Source organism: Haliaeetus albicilla, chromosome 15, assembly GCF_947461875.1.
Source record: "Haliaeetus albicilla chromosome 15, bHalAlb1.1, whole genome shotgun sequence".
Classification (NCBI taxonomy): Eukaryota; Metazoa; Chordata; class Aves; order Accipitriformes; family Accipitridae; genus Haliaeetus; species Haliaeetus albicilla.
The window spans coordinates 18,274,586-18,297,093 of NC_091497.1; the positions used below are offsets into that span (position 1 = coordinate 18,274,586).

The window sequence follows — 22,508 nt, forward strand, 5'->3', positions numbered from 1 at the left end:
AAGCATTTTCCACTCACAATCCAGGTGCTAGATTATATTAATTTGTTATAATTTTACATTCAACCAGAAGAGTTCTGCTTGTAAATCAGAGGTAAGCTTAACTTGTCTCACAGTGCTTCCTTCTTTAGCCAAAACATTTGAGAAACACAAATAGAGGCGCAACTAATACAGTCTGGAGAAATTAAATTGATATTTTCCTGTATTTATAACCTTTTAACACGGAGGAAAAACTATGGGGCACAGCAAGTCAGTTCAGCTACCTAAAATAAGCCAGAGGCTTATTCTAAGACAGTCCTTGCTAAGTCTTTAGTGGCTGGCACGACGGAATAGACCCTCTACAGGAAAATACATACATATAAGAAATTCCAGCAATGGTACTGATCTTAGCTTGAGAATAAAGCAGACCAGCTATCTTTTATTGACTGACCTGCAACAACCAGTAAATTCAATGGATGGTGAATTTTTGATGTTAGCTATGCTGATTACTTAATTTTTCAAAGCTGGAAAAAATAATTTAAAAAACGGCAACATTTTTTTCAGATTAAAGAAAATCTGACTTACTGTTAATCATTCCGATTTTCTCTATGGTAATCACATACAAGTATTGTACATGGTTTATAAACAATATATGATGCAGTGCCATGTATCAGGAATTGAACATTTTCAGCATAAGCGTACCGTGAAAGTGACCCATAACTATTTTCCATGAACAAGCTTCCCATACTCTGAAGAAATTCAGCTTTCAGAAATTCAGAGGAACTCAAACATTGCTTCTGGATCTCAGTATAGCAAATAAATTGTACCACAAATCCAGTCATCACCAGATTGTGTGAACTGTTCTGCAGTCAGGTTTAGAGAACAGTTTTGTTTTCATTCTCTAGTTTAAGGTCCTTATTTAATTGAAGGAGGGACAGAAATACAGATACAGTGAAATTTAATTGCTCAGACTATATCAGAATTTGAATTATGTCTCCCTTATTCCCTTTCTTGCTCACAAGAAAATTCCCCAGTTGTAGCACAAAGAGATAGCATTCTGGGCGCAGATTTTTCAGCAATGTCAAAAAAGAACAATGCAAAAAATACAAGCACGTATATGCCTCTGTATTGTCCACCAATGACTTTTAATCAAAGGATGTAATTTACCTAATCTACGAGTTCACCACATTGGGCCATGCTTTACTATTGATTTATCAGAGTTGAAGGAATTTTTTTTAGTTCAAACAGTAAAGTGTTTTGGTGATGTCAGTAACTAATTTCATATCTACCTATCACCATAATGTCTATGTAATCTGCTTGTTGGGAGTTGGGTATATACTCTGCTTTCGCTCGCCATTCTTGCAAGAAAAAAGAGGAACTTCTCTGAAAAATAGATACAAACATAAACGGTCACATCCTTAGCTGATATAATGGGATATAACTCCACCAAAATCATTCTGATAGCTTGATTTACATCAGCAGAGTGCATGGCCTGACATGATTTATGAAAGAAAACAAGAAATGTCTTAGAATTTCTCCCAACATTAACTCCTCTTTTTAATTTATCAATAATAAGCAATAGGGACACATTGCTGATTAGTAATCAGAGGTCACTATGTCTTGCTGCTTAGGCTGCTAGCATATTTGGAGGCCATTTCTAGCAAGCTCATTTTAAATACCTCATCATCAATGGAGGCTTAGGCTTATTTGTCATCCAAAGAATTCTTAAAATGCCTTGTAAGAAACTGCCAGTAGGGGATGTTGACTTTTAAAATGGAGTAGCACTGGCAGGCAAGTGAACAGAACTAGTTCACAAATGCCATCATTTAAACTTGAATGGCTTAGTCTTATTAAAGTCAAATGCATGTAACACCCTACAGTGGCAAGAAATCATTGTACTTCCCAATTCCCACCTCTCTCTGAACAAGAAGGTTGTGTTCTGTGCACTTAGCTTTAGTTTATACTTTTCTAGAAAGTCTATGTTCCTTGATGGCTAGTAAGATGCATTTTCTCTACATGATTTTCTTGTCAATTTTTGTTGAGTTTCCATTTTTAAGTAGAAAACATACTGCAAAATATTTTTCTAATTCCACATCCTTATTAACGTTTATAGGATGGCTGTCATATGAAAATAGCATAATGTAGCCTTGATCTATTGAGCTTTTAGGTAGATTTACAAGACAGAGATGGGCATGAGCAATGACTCAGTAGGCAAGTTTTTGGACAAATACCATTCTGTGACTCCTCCCAAAAAGGGAGGAATACACTACTGAATACATTTTTTTCATACACGCAGTCCTCCAAAAGAAAAGTCCTTTAATACTTCAGACTTTCCAAGTAGGATTAGTAAACTATTGTGTTCTGGGTTATAAGATGCTATTATTATTACTGGTGTGTCCAAAAGACTTAAAGACATTCTAGCAAGTGCTGTTCAAATTTTTTAGTTTCAAGACACAGATAAACCAGCTACATTTATCCTATTAAGTAAAACATACCAAAGCCCAGTCTCTGGCCTGAGGACAAGTGGCACAACATGGTTTGTATCTAAATGGCTAAACTTGCTTTCCAAAAAGAACTGTGTGGCCTCATCCATGCTCCTATTGAAGCAGCGTGGGGCTTGTACTAGAGATCCATGCCCAAGGTTTTTTTCAGAGATAGCTAATTGGCAGGAACAAAACTATGTCAAGGAGTGTGCATGATAATGGTAAGGACAAACAAAGGATATTGCTCAAGCCCATGTCCTACCCCTACTTAGTTAACTAGTGTGGTTCTACTCATTGGACTTGATTTTTCTGAAGTGAATTGTGTTCAACATAACTCGTGTCAAAAGATGACTAAAACTAAACACTCTAAAACATATAGATAAGTGTCAGCAGCTGCCAGGCAGCATTTAGCAGGCAGACACAGCTAGTTAATGTAACCTTCATCTGGGAGGTGGGTTGCACATCTGTGCCACCCATACATTTTTCTTGCTTAAGCTTGGTCTAAGATCACCTGTATACGTAGGCAGCAGTTCTAACAGTCAAAAGGGGAAGGGTCATCTAGGGAAAAATGAACCCAGTGCAGCAAATATAACACTACTTATCATAGAGAAGGAAGTGGTGCTCATGCATAGGGTGACACCTTCCTCTTGAAGGTGACTAACACAAGGACTGTTCCTCCCTTAATCCCCAGTCCAGCCCTACATAAAATAAGGGGATGCTTGGCACTTGTGCTACCTCTATGTACAGAGGTACTTTTCACCCCTGGTCAAAATGATTAACCAAGGGAACGTATTGCCTATGGGTACACCCTTACCAAGAGGTATGCATGACTCAGAACCAGGCTAGAAACAGTTGTGTGAATCTCAGCAGTGTTCATGACTGCAACAGAGAGGAGAGGGAGAAATAAGGAGCATGATTTTTTTCCATGGGCATGTTATTCTATCATTAGACTCCCATGGGATTTCTGTAACTTTCCCCTGAAGATTCTGGTCCTCCTGTTCTTAGACAGACATCTCAAAATAAAATAAACTACCCATCTGATGTGAGATGGAAACCCCCTTTCTCCATGGACATCCTAGCTCATACTAAGATATGGGTTTTAAAGGTAGATAAGCAATGTCCTGGGCAGGCTTGCAAAGGGCAACTACTGGCAGTGCCAAGCACCTGGGAACTTTGTTCCCCCCTTGCTGCTCAGAAAGTCAGCATTCCTCTGCCTCCTCCACATGTAAGGCTCATCTCCAAGCATGCCTAACCCTGTCAAAGAACAGGACGAGAAAGCAACAGCCTACCAACTGGAAAAGTTACTTAGCCTATGGCTAAACCTAAGTTCAAATAATTCTTCCTTTTGACAGCAGCCCATTTTTACCAGCAGACTACCTTAACCACTGAGTTACAAGATATTTTTCATAGGAGGGAACACAATTACCACAGTTTTTCTACCTCCCTGAAATTTAAATATTCACTGGAGAGACAATAGCGCTACAGACCTTTTGCTATGACATTCAGATATTGGTCTCACCACTGTCTAAATGAATGTGTAGATATTATATATGGAATTCTCCCTTTTCTTTTTATGTTGCATTTTTCAGAATTTTATCACTTGGGTGATTAAAATAGGTAGAGAGAAGAGTAATTTTGTAATATCATATAGCAACTGTTGTTGTGCAGAGGCAGAACAACTTAAAGCCACTTTCACTAGATTATGTTACCGTTAAAGTGAGTACATTTCAGTAAGTCTGATATGAAATACCAGAATGCACCAGGGATGTTGTGTTTTATGGATTAACTTTTGCCCACCCAGCTTACATTTCCTATTGCTATTGCAGGTTGCCATTCCTGGGGAAGACCTTTCAGCTGGTTAAAGCAAGGTATGCAGTCTGGTTGTTTAACCACACCTTCCTGTGTACAGGAAGGAGCACTGTCAGAGCTTTTTCATACGCATTTTTTAAATGCCAAGAAAACCCTAGTGACAATGCAGATGTATTTGGCAGCCCATTGTTCTCCCAAAAGGTGTGGCAAAGTTCACAAACTAAAGGAGGAAGAAAAAATTGCTTTAAATAGTATGCAAAATGTCTAAACCTTTTCACTGCTTCTAGTTGCCACAGAAAATGGCTGAGCAGTGTCTTCTGTTTTCCTTTAAAATTGCTTGGCATAGAAAAATGCTAATCATAGCAGATGCCAGCACATTTCATGGAGATACACAATCTTCAATGTTAGTGGGCCTGATTTTCCCACAATTTGAATACCTCTCTACTCTGCAAATGAGTGAAATATCTTGCAGAAGTCCCTGAAAGTCTAGTCCATAGCATGCTAAACTTGTGTATCTTGATCTTGCACCACTGCCATTACTACCTTAGCTAAAGAACACAAAGAGTTACTGATAAAATCAGTTATCTAAGAAAAATTGTGCTGAAAATCTGGCTAGGTCAAATGACACCTGTGTGGTGCTACCAGCTGAATGGCCATAACCAGTTTTGTAGCTTGTTATTGATAAATAGCTTATTTGTTAATGTGTTACCATGATCTGAATTAACAAAGAACATTCATATGGCTGACTAAAGAAATGAAAATCAGGTTCTGACCAATAGTAGTGGGAGTGTGAGAATTACAATTAGATGTCCATTTTTCATTAAAGAATAAGAAAGACTTTATAATATCCCCATCCCCTAAAAATCCCCACTGAGAAAGAGGTGTGGGAAAGAACGAACAGTGCTGCTCTCAGAGAAAGCCATCTTGTTAGAAGATGTTAGAAGATAAGAAGTTAAGGGGAGGAAAGTTTCTTCCTGCTCCCTATCTGAAACATTCTTATAGCAATTATTTGGTCATGAGCACTGCAAATACATAGGAGACATCCCCTCCAGGCTGTTGTTTTTATGGTGCAGATAAGGAGATGTATCTGCCCCATAAAATATCCATGTGAAGAACTTTAAATTATACTTATCTGATAGATTGGGTTTCCCCTCCTTTTCCTGGTATTGCATTGGGATTATCTGCTAGGGCTAAGCAGCTTTTTCTCTTGTAATGATGATTCTTTCTTTTACTATTTGGATTAAATTAGTTGATTGAGAACTTGATTGTCATTTGAAAACCTATATGGAAATTTTACACCAATCAAAAAAACCCAGTGAACCAATATCCCACTTACTCAATGAAATCTTCATTTGACAGGTGGGTTCCACACTAGCATTATCAGCACACATAACTGCTATGCATGCCAGCCAAATGTAACAGATGGTGATCCTGTTCTCTATCCACATCAAAGCTGAATATAAGCATGGAAGAAAGGCAGGTTTTTCCCCATTTCTGGAAGATGCTGGCTGTGGTGCAGTTAGTACAGAACGGCTTCCTGTAGAAGAGTTGTTAGAAAATGTGTTCCAAAATCAGTAACTACAGAAATAAGACAAAGGCCAAAAATGGGAATCGGAAAGAATGGAGTTGAACTTAAAAGGGTTCAGAGGACAAAAAAAGATGATCAAAGATACAAAATTACTTCTCCATACAAGGAACAAATGCATCAGCTAAGACCCTTTTAGTGTGGCGAAGGGTTGTCTGAAAGGAGGTGTAAGTGGTCTAAAAAAAAATCACAAACAGTATGGCAAGGGTGTATTTTAATTCTCCCCCAATACAAGAGCTATTCAGCATCAAAATTAAGCTAATAGGAAAAAAAAAAAGAAAGAAAAAGAGGTGTTTCTTCCTACAATATGTCTGTAAGCAGCCTTGCTGCAGGAAGCCGTGTTTCCAATATTTTATGAAATGCAACAGTTTATTTATACATGTGTATATCTCTACTTGTGTTTGTGTGTGTGTATGCATGTATGTGGGTGTACCCATACATAAAACAGTTCAATGAGAAACAAGACAAGCTTGTGGAAGAGAAATCCATTGATGGTTACTAGGTAAACAGAAACTGCATTTAGCTAAGACCCTAACAAGCAAACTGATAGAGACTGTAAGGACACTTAGGGAAAGCAACTCACATGCTTCCCCTGTTCTTCCACTCTTCCCTGAGCATCTGTGTTTGGCCACTATTGGACACAGAACATTTAGGCTGAGCAAGGACTGCCACTCCTATGTTATGCCCCTATGGTCAAAATTTGTATAAGGCACATAACTAAAATTGCATTAAAATTATTTCCCAATTCTTTGATGTTGATGTAAACAATTAGCAATACAATCAAGATGATACCAAATTTTTGTAGAATGTTGGTGCTTTAGGTATTAAAATAAGCCAGTCTTCTTTGTGAAGGGGCTGTCATTCAGCCCCTCAGCTGAGAGTCATTCAGCACTGTCATTTCAGTTTCTTCAGACTGAATTTCTACTCTAGTTACATAACAAATGTGGAGAGTATGTATATATGCAAATATGGAGAGCACTGTGTTTTGTTAGCACACGTTTAAGACCCTTTCCTTACTCATAAATACCTTTGCAGTCAAATAAAATTGCTTATCTCTTCATATAACAGGTAAAAATAGCAAGGCAGATTCATGATATGTGTTGAAATGTAGGTCATCTGCAGGAAGAAAATAGAAAATGGTATCACAGAAGTGGCATCTTCCCTCCACGTTCCCCTCCCAGCTTCTCTGGAGAAGAATTCAGCTGTCTCATTGTCTTCCCTTATCCACAGAAGTAGAAGGATTAATAGCATTTCCAAGAATATTCCAACGAATAAATTTCAGGTGTAGATTTCAATCTCAAACAGAACTATGTGAAAGAAAGGAGAATACCTTTCCTAAATTAATACATCTGCAAGTAGGGCTTCATGGGCTAAGCTGATGAAACAACTGAGCTTTCTTCTTGCCTTTACAAAACACTTGTCCTTTGATATAAACTGGCCAATAGACTAATAGAATGGTGAGTAAGTTAGTACATTTTAAATATCAACTTCTCCTTCCCTTTTATTCTGAGTAAATTATATTCTTTTGAATAATTGTTTTCAAAACTCTGAGTACTTTGGAAAGAATGTTGGCAGAAACAATCTTTTACAGGAGTTTTAATGTTCAATACACGAAGAATTGAGCTGCAGGTTTTTCATTTGTTTTTGTTGCTGATGTTGTTAAGTGCAATGAAAACAAAGCTGGGCTTTAAAACAGGATGATTTTAAACTAATTTGGGTGATATTACAAGGAAGAGAGTCAGAACAGAATTATTATAATTATCTGGATGTAATCATGGAGTCCCAGATCAGTTCCTGAAGTTCCAGATCCTGCCACGGTGCTACAGGAGCATAGGGTGAAGAACCCAGTAATTTCAAGCGTGGGCTGCTCTGGATCCTCATGCAGGCTATTAGCCTGAGAAAACTAAATGCCAATTAATGTCTAAGTAAATAACCTGAATTCTACTCAATTAAAGGAGAAGCCAAACTAGAGGCAGCTATTTTCAAACACTTGCTTCCTCAGAGCTGGGCGAGACTTTCCATCACAGGCCCTATTTAACAAAAAAGCTAGGCTACTTCAAAAGCTAGGCTCCTACCTCTACATTTGTCACTCAAGACACCCCTAATGTAATCTCACTCTAATGTAGATGACTAAAGTAGGTCAGAGCATGGGGCTCTAGAAATTACTATTTCTCTCCACTGTCTTGAAAGGGAGCCTAAAATGACAAGTCAGATGTAGGCATCTACACTGTAAACACCTAAACATGTCAGATGAGTCCCATGTAATGGAAGGATTTCAAATAACATTTTTGCTCTTGCAGAAGGCAATGACTTCTTGCCAAATTAAAAGGAAGAGGAAAAAAGCATGCAAATTTTTTTTTTCTCTGTGTCTGGCCAAAATTCTAGTCAGAAAGCTCATTCTGCAGCCTCAGCAGTACTGCATCTATACTACATCAAAATTTGGCTCATTCTCAAGCAAACTGCTTGTCCTGTGATGCATTGTAGAAAACAGCTTCCCTACTGCACTGTGGCCACTTACACAAAAAGTGTGACAAGGAAACTATAATCTGGCCATGTGGGAGCCTGACCCACAGAGAAATTGCAAGATGAGAGGAGAGAGAGAAAACAAAAAATCATTGTGCTTTCCTGACAGTTCTGTCCCTTTCATTCATGGGTGCAAAAGAAATTTTCCTTCTATTTTTAGAAGAAATATGTCAGATCTTTCTGGATTTGAACCCTCTAGCTATAGCAACAGTAAGGCTTGAATTTTGGGGTTTAGTTGCTTTACTTGTAGGTAACTGCAGACAAACCAGTATAAATTAGGTTTGGCATCTTCTATGAACCTGTGAGCAGAACCTCCATAATACTGTGCTTAAATCACAACCTTTTATTGCTTTATATTTTCTTAATTTTCATTTTGAAATACGCAATTCTGCTCCAGAATATTTGAAACTTTTAAACTCATAGTGCTAAACTCATTTTAGGGTGAAGCAGAAAGCTCCAAGTCAGTGAGCTATGTTGTAGTCTAGTTATACAGCCAGGTTGGGTGTGTGAAAATAGCCACCACACACTGGAGAGTAAATTGCTGGGTTTGGTTTTTCTTGATTTACAAGTTGCTATAAGAGGTGCATGTTCCCAGGGAGTGGTGAAAAGTAGGGGTGTGTTAAACAGGTTTAAGAACATTTTAAAGAGACACTGTCAGGTTTGAGACATAGCAGGTTTGGTGTACTTCCTCCTGCCTTCCAAATAACATTTTCTGTTTCTGTGGTTACAAACGGCTGAGCTGCACCCTGCCTCTCTCTTTAAGTGATACCACAAAATCCAGTGTAACAGTTATGTGTCACACTGATTGCTCTCTCTGTCTTATTTTCTTTTTTTTGCCATCAGTGAAGAAATGAAACTGCCAGGACTGCTGTACTTCGCACTCCTTGGAGAGCAGAAATCATGTGCCATCAAGTAAAATCTTATGGTTTTCTGTAAAAATAGTGAGGTGAGGACAAGGAACACTTGAATCGAACTATTTCTTCAGTCAGAGAGGTACAGACATTATTTGCTAGTATTCCTGGGGCCACCACTTTAAGGTCTGAAATACGCCAGTCCAAAGTCTGGACTGCAAGCTTCCAGGAACCTTGGCAAAAGTCACATGATTTTGAACCTGAATTTTCTTCTTTCTCAGAAGTTTTGCAGGAAGAATGGACATAATTTTTAATCTTTTATATACACAGCATTGCCTTTGAGCCTTGGAGAACTACTGGGTATTTTCTCCTGGGTATCCTACTGGAACTAAGGATAATTCCAACTGAAAGTGAGATTAATCTTTCTTATATGGATTTCACAAGGGATGACTGGAATATCCATTTCAATCCCTTGCTTAGTATAGGAGAATAGAATTAGCAGAGCACAACGTATAGACAAACTTCAGCCTGCCATTATTGCAAATAACGTTGAAGTCTTTGTTTGGAAGGATTCAACCTCCCTCTCTAGGGAACATTTTTAAATCACTTTTTTACCCCCAGCTGGTAAATATGTTAGATTTTAGATCTCTCCCATGAAAGGGGGTTGTAGTGAGGTGGGTGCTGGTCTCTTCTGTCAGGTGGCTGGAGATAGGGCATGAGGAAATGGCCTCAAGCTGTGGCAAGGCAGGTTTATGTTGGATATTAGGAAAAATTTCTTTACTGAAAGGGTTGTCAGACATTGCAACAGGCTGCCCAGGGAAGTGGTTGAGTCACCATCCCTGGAGGTATTCAAAAAGCGCGTAGACAAGGCACTTCAGGACATGGTTTAGTGGGCATGGTTGATGGTTGGACTCCATGATCTTAAAGGTCTTTTCCAACCTAAATGATTCTATGATTCTATGTTTATAGTATAGTACTTACAGTGCTATCTGACATTCTGTATAATAGAAACATTCAGAACCAAAAGGTCTAATGTCTAGTTATTTGAGGAAACACATCTTTTAAATTCCCCCTTCCAAAGGTAATAAGAGAGCACCATGACACACACAAAAATCATTGTTAGCTAGACCAAAACTTCGTTCTTGGAAAGAGCAGAGAGGGAATGTGACTTGCAAATGCCACTATTTGGAAGAAGCAGAGCAGATGGCAACTGAAATTTGGAAGTAGGTAGGAAAGTAACTGAAGAGGAGCTGAAAGAAAAATGATGTAGGAAGATGTCAAAGAGAAAATCGAAGTAAGCAGAAAAGGATCTAGAAGGTCAAAGTTAAGTCTGATCTCATATACTGACAATGCAAATCCTGCAGAGATGTGTTCATGAAGGGTTTCGAGAACTGTATCCTTGCATATGAAGATTAATGTTTCCTATTTTTTTTAAGCAATGATAGAAGCGTTTATATTAAAAATAGAACAACTCTTTCCCCAGAAATCTTACATTTTAGAAAAACTGCAATCAAATGAAGAGAGACAGGATGAGCAGTGATGTTGCATGAGAACTATGTCATGAACAATGTGTGGCATGTCAACTATTCCTTCCACGTGGCTTGTGATTGGGACAGATTAACATCTGAATTATGCTGCAAAAGGAACAAATAAAGGCAAAGGCACAGGATGAGGAAGGATGGTTGCTCAGCTGCAAACAAGGGAGCTGAGAGATTTGAAGAAAATCCCACAAAAAAGCAGCCATCGGAGGTTCATGCAGAAGGCCAAGTTCAGCTATAAGGTCTTACTACAATTTTTCTCAGGGTTTTGTAAAGTCAGCCTGCTAAACAGTCACAGGTGTAACTGCAGAGACTACCCGTTCACAAAACACCACAAACATTGTCATGAATCAGTATCTTTGTCACTTATCTAACTGTACAGTGCAGTGATCCAGTAAACGGATGTCGACAATAGGTTTTGCAGTGAACAGCAAGGGCGCGGTTTCATTATCAGTTTAAACCGATCTATTACCACATTCCCACCAAAAGGAACGGTTCTGCTTTCCCTGTCCTGCCTTTGTCTGTGTCCTCCCACCAGTCCCTTAGACTGCCTCAGTCAGGTCAGTAAACTGATCCTATTCACCGCAAGTCTCACAATCAAAAGAACTGAAGCAAAGCATACAGCAAAAAAGAAAGACACAGGGTAGGGCAAGACCACCCCGTAGTCGTAGTGTGCTGTTAGGTGGTTTATGCCAGTCAGGAAAACAGCTCTTAAAGCTAGCATCTTGATTTAGCAACTACTGAAACAAAGTGACAGTTCATACCTCAAAATCAATATTTTAACTTCTCTGTAAATTCAGTCTTATTGTTACTAGTGACATCCCTTCACTAGAGTATTCTCCCTGTCCTAACAGCTATAGATTTTTTAATACAAGAGAAGTCTCCCCAGGATTTCAATTGAAAGGACTTGCCAACACATAGAAGCAACCATCTATGGCCTTTCAGAGTATGTCCTAAGTTACTCAAGTACTGCATCAGCTCTCCCCTCATCTACAAATCACACATTGCACAAATCTCTACACATACATATTTTGGAAAAGCTATTAAAAACATAATTGGGTGATATGGGTAATTTGCCAATTATTACCCATACATCTTCTTTTCTGTATGGAAGAACTTTTTCTGATCTCAACACTTTTTTTCATATTAGTGGTCTTTGATATCTTTCAGTCACTACCGGGAAGGGCAAAACTTGAGGATGGGATTTGAGTGTCAGGAATCATTATCACTTTACATACTAAGGAATTAATCTGATCTCCAAGGTAGTCAACAACTCAAAAGATAAAAAGAGATACTTTTTTATGTTTCTCCACCACTACCCTTGAAGACAGACTGTACTAGTTTTGCCTGGGAGAGAGTTAATTTCCTTCACAGCACCTAGCATGGGGCTGTGTTTTGGATTTGTGCTGAAAACACAGTGTTGATTGATAACACAGGGATGTTTTGGTTACTGCTGAGCTGGGCTTACACAGAGCCAAGGCCTTTTCTGCTCCTCCCCCCACCCCACCAGCGAGCAGGCTGGGGGGGCACAAGGAGTTGGGAAGGGACACAGCTGGGACAGCTGACCCCAACTGACCCAAGGGATATCCCAGACCATATGACGTCATGCTCATTATATAAAGCTGGGGGAAGAAGAAGGAAGGGGGAATGTTCAGAGGGACAGCGTTTGTCTTCCCAAGTAACCGTTGCACATGATGGAGCCCTGCTTTCCTGGGGATGGCTGAGCACCTGCCTGCCCATGAGAAGTGGGGAATGAATTCCTTGTTTTGCTTTGCTTGTGCACGCAGCTTTCGCTTTACCTCTTAAACTGTATTTGTCTCAATCCATGAGGTTTCTCACTTTTACCCTTCAGATTCTCTCCCCCATTCCACCATGGGAGAAGTAGGCAAGTGACTATGTGCTTTTTAGATGCATACTAGGGTTAACCCACAACACAGACTTTAATCAAATAATAGGATCAATTCATAGAATCACAGAATCACAGAATTTATGAGTTTGGAAGGGACCTCTTAAGATCGTGTAGTCCAATGCCCCTGCTCAAGAACGATCAGCTAGAGTATGTTGCCCAGGATGATGTCCGGCTGGGCTTTGAATATCTGCAAGAATGGAGACTCCACAACCTCTCTGGACAACCTGTTTCAGTGCTTGACCACCCCCACAGTAAAGAAGTGTTTTTTCGTGTTCAGATGGAATTTCATTATTATTAATTCGTGTCCATTGCCTCTTTTCCTATCAGTGGGCACTACTGAGAAAAATCTGGCTGCCTCTTCTTCATTCCCTCCCTTGATGAGATCCCCCTGACCCTTCTCTTCTCCAGGCTGAGCTCTCTCAGCCTCTCCTCGTATGAAAAGTGCTCCTGTCCCTTAATCATCTTTGTGACCCTGTGCTGGACTTGCTCCAGTAAGTCCGTATCTTTCTTGTACTGGGTAGTCCAGAACTGGACACAGTACTCGAGATGTGGTCTCAGTAATGCTGAAGAGAAGAGGGATCACCCCCCTTGACCTGCTGGCAATGCTCTTACTAACATAGCCCAGGAGGCTGCTGGCTTTTTTTGCCATAAGGGTGCATTGCTGGCTCATGGTCATCTTGTTGTCCACCTCCTGGATATCTTCCACTCCAAGGACCTTCTCAGCAAAGCCACCTTAAAGCCAGTGTGCCCCCAGCATGCACTGATGCCTGGGGTTATTCCTCCCCAGATGTAAGACTTTGCCTTTAAGCTTGCTGAAGTTGATGAGATTCCTCTCTGCCCTGTTCTCCAGCTTGTCAAGGTCCCTCTGAATGGCTGCACAGCCAGCTGATACATCAACCAGTCTGCACAGTTTTGTGTCATCCATGAACCTGCTGAAAGTGCACTCTGCTCTTTCATCCAGGTCATTAATGAAGATGGTGAACAGTACTGGCCTCAGTATTAAGCCCTGGGATACATCACTAGCAGCTTCAACCATGTAAGGCATAGACCTTCCTTCTTCTTGTGATGAATGACAGTTTCTTTTCTCCCCAAGCTGTATGTATACTATATAAATTGCTCCTTCCCCAAAGGGAAGACCAAGTCAGAATTAATAACTTTGAAAAGCAGTCCATGCTCACTCTGTAATTAGGTGCATCTTTTCTTCGTGGGACAGCGCCAACCTGTTTCCTTCCTCTTTTTCTTCCATCCTCGCCGCATCTTGTCTCTGACAACCATGGTAGGTAGAAAAGATTAAGGACTTCCTTGAACTCTTCGTTTAATAATGAACAAGAAGGAAGGAGGTAATCACCCATACATTGGCAACTCTATAATTATAAAGTCAATGAGATGTAAACTATCTCAGCTTCTGCCTTCTAATTAATTTATTGTAATTACTAAAATGTACTGATTTATTTTCATTCTTCTGTTGCAACAGAGATGACTATTAAAAAGTTTGCAAAAAGAAAGAATAGTATAGGCCCCAAAACTGAAATTCATATACAGGAGGCTGTTGAAATGTAAATATAAATTTATATTAGAAGCAAAGGAGATTAACGTAATAAAGAGGCATATTCTATTGCAATGCTCCTACTGAGTCAAAGAGTATTTAATCACTTGCAGTTTTATGCAGGTAGTAAAGGTGTTGCTCTGTGATGAACATCCAAGCTAATCTGAATACACAGGCACAGTGTTTCATAAGCAGTAGTACTATGAAAGGTAAAATATATAACAGCTTTGATTTATTCAACAAGGCACAGAATATGCATTCAGGCAAATATATGACCGCACAGTAGAAGCAGACATCATAGATAGTGTACAGATGAGGGAAACTTTAATGACTACTTTATATTTTTTAATTCCAGAGTAAATTTCATGTTTGTAAAAAGATAAATATTCGTTTACTGAGCTTAAATATGGTCATGTACAAAATTAATGTTCCAGATGACAAGCTTTCTCTTATAGCTGTCATGAGCAGTGTGTCATACAAACAGGAGTCATCCCAGCTCTGGCCCCTGGGCTGCTCATGCACAGTGTCTGAACACAAGGTGGCCACATGTCCCTTGTGTTACTTTCTCCTCAATTTGTGTTTAATGGAGTGGTCCTTAGTCAGTACTTCGAAGTAACAATGGCAGACGCCCATCTGTTTCTGATTCCAGAGGGATAGAGCTCAGAATAAGGCACCTGCAAACCAGATGTACGACATCCATCCCCTGCCCTCAGTATTGTTGTATTGACCACTCCTAGGCGACTGCACAAAGGGAAAGGGAATTTCAGGTGACTCCATATTCAGCGGTCTCTGACTCTATGCATCACTTAAGGCAGGCAGGGATGACCTGACTCAGAGCTTTGCATGCCAGTGTAAGTGGCAGACACCTCACTGCATCCTCTGGCTATGTCTGACCTTCCCTGAACTGCTCAAACGTTCTTGTTGAGACCTCTATAAATTCTCCCCGTAAATCCAGGGAGAAACTTGGGACTAAGGACAGATGCAGGTTCTGAAATGCTCACAAAACAGCACCAAACGCACCGGGTTAGATTACTCCCTTGTAACAGATACAAGTATCTGCTTACTTCTATCAGTAAATGGGGATTTTCAGTAGACGTGCTTAGGCGTGTCCGGGTATGAACTGCTTTGGGTCTTGGGCTGGGGTCTGCCGTAGCTATTGCTGTCTCTGCCTCCCAGCCCCATGCAGTGCCTCCACGTCACAGCAGCTATTACATTTTGTTACGCTGAAGCTTCAAGGAAGGATCAGGCTTGAGAGCTTCTGCTGTATTTCAGAACCACTCAGCACAACAGACAGAAATATCTGTGAAGGTTTATTAATTATTTCTGGCACAACAAGATGAATCTTCAGGAGGCTGCTCAAGCTGCGTGAACAGCTTTATTATCTCCATGCTAGAGGGTGAGCAGTGCCCTTACTTCTGCCTGCAGGTCCTTGCACCTTCCTCTGAGGCATCTGGCTCTGGTCTCTCTCAGAAAAAAATTAACTGGCCTGGATGTAGGTGTAATCTAGTGTGTCCATAACTCTATAATGGAAAGCATTTAAAGCAAAAGTGCCCTTCTTTCTACCAACCTTTGCAATAGAAAAGAGGGATTCAAAATATGATATTGGCATTGAAATGTTACAAATATCAAAGTCAGGTTCCCCCTCACTTTTAACTGTAATAATTGATTTAATTTTCCACAGTCTCTCTCAAAAACCAAATATTTTCATCCAGCTACTCATTAGCCCAAAGATCACAGGACAGGACAATATACACAAGTCTGAAGAGGATACATAGTGCTAATTTAATTTAATCACAATCTATTAAGTATTTACATAAATACAATCCTCCAAGGAAATATGTTTTTATTTTGCCAAGAGCAGTTCCTTGAAGGACGATAGGGTAAGAAATACTACACATATTATTACAAATAATTACTTAGAGGTGAATGTACTAATTTTAATTATATCAGGTAATCTTGAGGCTTCGCATACTTTCAAAAAATCATTTATTCTGGTTGCACTAATTTATAGTTGGGTTTAGATACTGTCAGTACTTTTCTTCTCCTGTAACAAAGTCCTGCCTTCCATGCCCTTGGAAGGACACTGTGTCAGTCCCGCTCTGCCTGAAGTAATATAAAGACTCAGACAGTCTTCATCTGGTGAGGCAACTGCAGAGAATAGAAATAGCCCCTGACCTTACCATGATCCAAGACAAGAGTAGCTGTTCCAAGATGGGTGGGACTTTCCCATTGACCCCACAGACAGACCCTATCCTCCTCAGAGGCTGCTTTCTGTAGTGCAGAGCTACATCCACAGCAATCTCTTCCCTAGTTTACATCTTCTGCCAGATTATTTTAGGACTCAAACCAAAGCAAATCTATGCTTCAGTGCAGGAAGCCCTCTTTCAGGAAGAGGGCTTTCAGGTAACAACAGATAATACAATAAAATAGTGCTGTTTACTTTCCCCCGTCATGTATTCGCCATTAAAAGCACTATTCAATTATTTCACAAATAAGGAGAATTTGACTGTAAATAACATTTGAGTCTACTGTTCAAGCAAGAAGGTTGGATAATAGAAACTGGTCCAGACTTGAGCCACTCTGTAGCTCAGAGTTCACAGTAATGTTCACAGTGGTAAAAATAATCCAGTATTTTAACAAGGCAGTTCTGCTAGGAAACTGCTGACCTATAGAGTCCTATGCACTTAGTGTTCTGAAAGGTTAAACAAATTGTTCTGTAAAATTTAAATTTAAATCCAAAGCTGTAACTCTAAAAAACCTCAGCCTACTTCTTGCTTTTCTCTAGAAAAATGTGAAATCCACAGGCAGGTCATTGTATTCGGAGTTCTCTAGCCACATACATGTATGCCTCTGTGTAGGTACCTGCCTGGTTTGGAGGGAGCAACTTGTTTACCTCATATCTAAGCTGCGTGAGGGGTATCCAGAGGTGATACTCCCCTGACGAAGACCCGAAAAGCGTTTGGTGCAATACATGTTTTCAGGGGTTGCCTAACCCAGCAGCCAATGCTAGGCACTTCAAAAAACAGAGTTGCTGCAGATGCTTTATTATAAAATAAATGTGACCACAGCTGGTGTCGTAGCAAGGGACCTGTCTTGTTTTATTCATAGTTCATGACATGCTGTTTCATTTGTGATTGGTACCCTGCTGGTATCCAAGAAAAGAAGGTGGCCACGGCTGTGCTGCCTGCTATGTAATAAACCAGCAGTTAGTATGCTGTCCTGAGTGAAGGACACTGCAGTTTCTTGGTCGGGGCATTAATTCATTTATATTTTGCATGTGCTCAGAGAGAAAGTACAAGGGAAAAGCTGGAGCTGAAGCCTTTTTCCTAAAGAAAATATCCAAACTACAAATTCTGAAGACAGGAGTTTCCATCTCCCTACAGATCAGATGCTTGGAGAAATAACCATCCTGTGTTTTTCAGCTGGTGCCTGTGGTGTGCCTAAGAGTCATTTGGCTATTTTGCACTAGTTGCAAGAACAGGTAAATAAACAGAATTGCTGCATCTAGATTTTGCTACAAAAATGTATGCATAAAAACACCTTATAGCTATCGAAGTCATTGCCATACTTGTGTTGTATGAAGTGCTGTTTGAGATTAGCAACACCAGGATTTTTTTTACTTTTGGTAAGCATGTATAACACAAAGTATAACAGCAATTTACTTTGTCTAAGAACATGAAAGAGATTTAAAACATCACTTGTACTGTCTATATATGCTTGTATCTGTCCATAAGTCTCCTGCTACATTTCACAAAGTAGATCCACAAGTTGTGTCTTCTAGCTATGTTCTACTCAGCCTCCTGAAAAAAAAAAAATACATTTCATAGCTCAGCACAAAATCTCTCCTTTTTTCTTCCTGCAGCACAATTGAGTTTTTGAATCCTCCAGTTCTGTTACTGAAATATTATGGTTGTTATAAAGTGTGAAAGGTACTTTATAGCTCAAGATATATGGGGAAAGATGTCCAGATGAGGCCACCGCAAAACTTCCAGGTGGTTTAGCTACCCCTTTCTAGACTTCATCCTGAGCACACTCTTGCCTGTGAGGGTAATGCATGCCTCTCAATGACCATGCTGTGGCCCTTTTTATTCATATGCGTTCATTTGTCTTCAGTTAACAACAGAACTCACACAAAAATTATAGTCACAGGAGGGATTCTAGCATTTAAATCAAATAACTGATACTCTTGTTTCTGAACAGATCATGCACCAAAGACCATATTAGATACATGACAGCCTTTAGCCTGGGAGCTAGTGCACACACCTTTTTATAAAAGAAATATTTAATCTTACTTTATCCACTTGCTCATTTGTAATGCAGATTCCCTGAAAACTGAGAGTGATACCGATTTGCAGTTACCGATTCTAGAACATACTTACAATTTAGTGCAATTTGCAGTTTGAGCACTAGGTGGAAATAGAGCAATGAAAATAAGCACCGTTACCAAATCTTCAGCACAACAAATGGAAGAGTTTTCTCCAACAACCCGAAAAGGGAGAAATGGCAGCTAAAATCCACTTCATTTTATTGGGGAACTCTATCATTCTCATTTCTTGCAGACAAGAATAAGAGAAAATATTCTTCCTAGTCTCCTTAAACTTGATTTTTTAATTTCCTTTCCTCGCTGACTTGCTTTAAAATTTGGGATACATGTATTCAGAGTACTCAGATATATTTCTATTGATTGTTCAAGCATTTCAGTAGAAATTAGCACCCGAATCAGACGTAGCAATTTTTCCTCTATTGCTGTTGCAGTTTTGTGAAAGTTTAGGTTGAACATATACTTAGACTGAGCTGTTTCCATCTGCTGCCATTCGCTTGTCATAGATTCTAAACAAATAAAATAGTGAAAATAGAAATTAATGCTTTCCTTTCACTTGCTGCATGCTTATGCAACAAGAAAAGCACAGCTAGAAAAGTCACCCTAATTTTACTCCTTTGTATAAGCCAGGTCTAGGAGCCTCTTTATTATAATTCTAATTTTTTTCAGCTCAGGAAAGAGAACTTAAATTGATATTTAGCTTTGGATGATAGCCATCTTTTAGGTATTGTGTTCCTTATGGAATACTTGGCTCCAGAAAAATCCATATGCAGAATACAACTGCAGCAAAAGCCCACAGAAATAAAGAGGAATGATGTAGCACTTCATTGGAAACCACAAAGCAGAACTGAGCTGTACAACACCGGTGCTGCATGCGTGGTCAGGATGGGACATCCAGGCATTCCCATCTCACTTCCAAGAAATGATCAATCTTAGTGTAAGACCATCCATTTGAAAGGATACAGTCATGATTTATGCAGCCTCAAAAGAGATTGACCTAGTCATCCATCACCCCTTTCAGTACTGTCTGTAGAGCTTGAAAGGTCTGGTTGAAGAGCTGGTATAGTAGCAAGGGACATCTCTAATTTTATTCAGAGTTCATGACATGCTGTTTCATTTGTGATTGGTTACCTGCTTGTATCCAGAATGAATACATAACAAACCATGAGGTTTCCTGCAATATTTTCACTTCTTCCAAATTCTTCTAAGTTTTTTAATTAAAACATTGGTGATCACCAATAACTTGTTCTATTTCATTCTGCATGTTTACCCAAGTTCTGCCTCTTTGCCCACCTTTTAACACAACAAGAGTGCAGATACTAGTACCACAGGCCAGTTTTACAAACTGTTTGAAGCAGATTTCAACTGCCTGAGGTAATTTAGTCAGATGCCAGAGCAAGTATTCATACTGGTGGAATGCAAGTCAAAATCTTAACTGAACTTGAAACCTGTTGAAGCCTGGGAACTAAGACTATTGTTCCCTATTCAAGTAAATATAACCTTCTATCCACTAAGTATTTCAATTCAGTATGTTAGATTACATGATTTTGAGCACATTTTCTAAACTCTGTAGAAACAAATGCTAAGCTAAACAGAGAGAGCAAGTATCAGGTAGGTGCATAAGACCTACTGTCTTCATTCCTGAAGAAAGTTTGTGTGTGATGGGTGCAAGGAAGCTTAGATAGGGCAAGATATAAATGCAATTATAAAGTAAAAACTTCTGTTTTGGAAGGGTTTTGAGGAATTCAGTGCCAGTCACCATTGAATTAAACTACCAGTGAGATACTGTGGATTTCCTAAAGGTTTTTTGAAAACTAACCCCCCTGCCCCCCCCCAAAAAACCAAAACCAAACAACTCTGTAGAACAAGTAGTGTCTAACTTAGTTCTTTGTCTCTCACAAGAAGGTCATCCCAATCCTTATCCTTAAGGTCATCTTTTAGAGGAGAAGGCACATGTTAAATAGCATGGAAATCTCCTTGCAATACAATAAAACAGTCAGTCATTCTTCACTTAACTATTGAAAGATAATGAACTCCCAAATAAAATATAGCAATTGTTAAATGCAGAATGGCAACACATCTTTAAGAAACCAGGTTCTTGTGTACATTCAGTACCACCTCTGCTTGAAACAGTCTCAGAAGATACTGGCATGTCTTTGATTTGTCCTATTATTCCAACTCTGCTAAGTATGTAGGAACTGGATTTTATATCAATGGGACTTCTTAGTACAGTCTAGCTACATGACTGAAGAGTTTCCTGATGCTAACTTAAAGAAGTCACATATCAGTGCTGAAATAAGAAGAAAAAAGAACTTTTCAGGACAATCAGAGCCCAGATTACACATGGCAGGAGTGCAGGGGAAACACTACTTGTAAATTAAGTGGCAGTTATATGGAAAACACTGAAAGTCAAACACAAATGTTCCTTTTTTTTTTTTTTTAATTTCAAATTAATCCCCATTTCCAAGTTCCACAAGTAAGCTTATTGCTATAACATGGACTTACCAATTTTGGCACTGAAGAGTATAGCTCGGGAGAGCTTTCCAGATGCAAAAACTTCCACTGCTTATAAAGTCGTTGATTTATTGACTACTGAATAGAGGACCCCTAATGTGCCTCCAGTTACTACTTCCTACAGCTAAAATCCCTCTTCCACCAAGATTCAAGTTTCAGGTTAAAGCAGACTGAAAGTTTGCCTCTGCTGTTATTTACTCCTGCTGGTTGGCAGTTCCTGTTGGTGGCTGAAAATGTTACTAGGAGTGGTTTTGGCTTTGAATAGGATAGTTGTGAGTCAACACATGGGATAAATCCAGACATGCCCAGCTTTCCTCCTGCTCTGTAAACAAAGTGATCTGATACAGAAATCTGATGATCTTTAGATGCAATAAATATATCTGCCTTTCTGACACATAAAGACTGTCTTCATACTGAGCCCAATAGGCATGTGACACAGGTTATTTTTTGAGGCACTCTAAATTGCAATGACTTCCTTGCCTGCAAGGTCAAGCATGAGTGATAAGCATCAAGAGTGGGATCCTGGCTGCTCTAAAGCCAAGAGCAAAATCCCATCGATCTCAACAGAATAACAGCATTGCCCCAAGATATTGCAGACCACTTTGGAGAAGGCTTCCCACAGACCCCACTTTCTTCCTCTCCATCTTACTCTTCTGGCCACTTCTTTGCATCTTCTCCCATCTTTGCTTCCAGCCAGTTTCCTCTACCAGAAAACCCCTCACGACAAATTTCCCTGTCCTGTTTCCACTGTTTCCTCAAACAGGCTGCCTTTATATTCTAGTTTGGTTTGGTCAAGTTAAATTCCAGCTAATAGCATAATCTGAAATCTTTACATACTAAATTTTTTTCCAGGTGAACAGCTGCATTGCAGCAAGAGTCATTCAGCTGAGCTCTTTGGAGCATGTCCTTGTGCTACACATCATGGGGATAGTAATTTGCTTTCCTGGGTTAATATCACACATTACAAGTCTTGGCAGTGTAGAATATCTTCTGCAGACAGACTGGTTTTTATGCAGGTGACCAGCAGGATTCTGTATTCATTCACTGAAGCTACTAATTACTGCTGTGAGAATGGAATTGCATATATAAAATGTTAAAGGAATATATTCAATAGACAAACTGGAACTGTGCTTTTGCAACAGAGGACATTAGGTGTTTGTGTTTCAAATGTATAGAAATAAGATGGTCATAGACAGAAAAAGACATATACAACCATATTCTTTGCAGACTCTACCTAATCCTTCTATCTCCAATAAACTGAACAAACAGACACAAACACAGTTTTCAAATTGTTAAGAAAATTCAATAAGTAAGACATGGAATTAAAGAAATAAGAAGACTGACTCCAGTGAAGTCAGGATTTCTCTGTGAGCGGTTACTTATATCACCTGCTTCTTTGGGTGGGGTAGAGTTAATTGTTGTCCTAGTAGCTGGTATAGTGCTATGATTTGGC

General features: G+C 39.4%; 1 protein-coding gene across 1 annotated transcript in view; it reads right to left on the bottom strand.

Annotated features, from left to right (window-relative positions):
• Positions 1–21,269, bottom strand: part of SCEL (sciellin) — a 72,442-nt gene extending 51,173 nt beyond the window's left edge. The window contains exon 1 of the mRNA XM_069802495.1: positions 21,047–21,269. The gene's annotated coding sequence lies outside the window, so the exon portion shown is untranslated. The remainder of the gene's footprint in view (positions 1–21,046) is intronic.
• Positions 21,270–22,508: the final 1,239 nt, after the last annotated feature.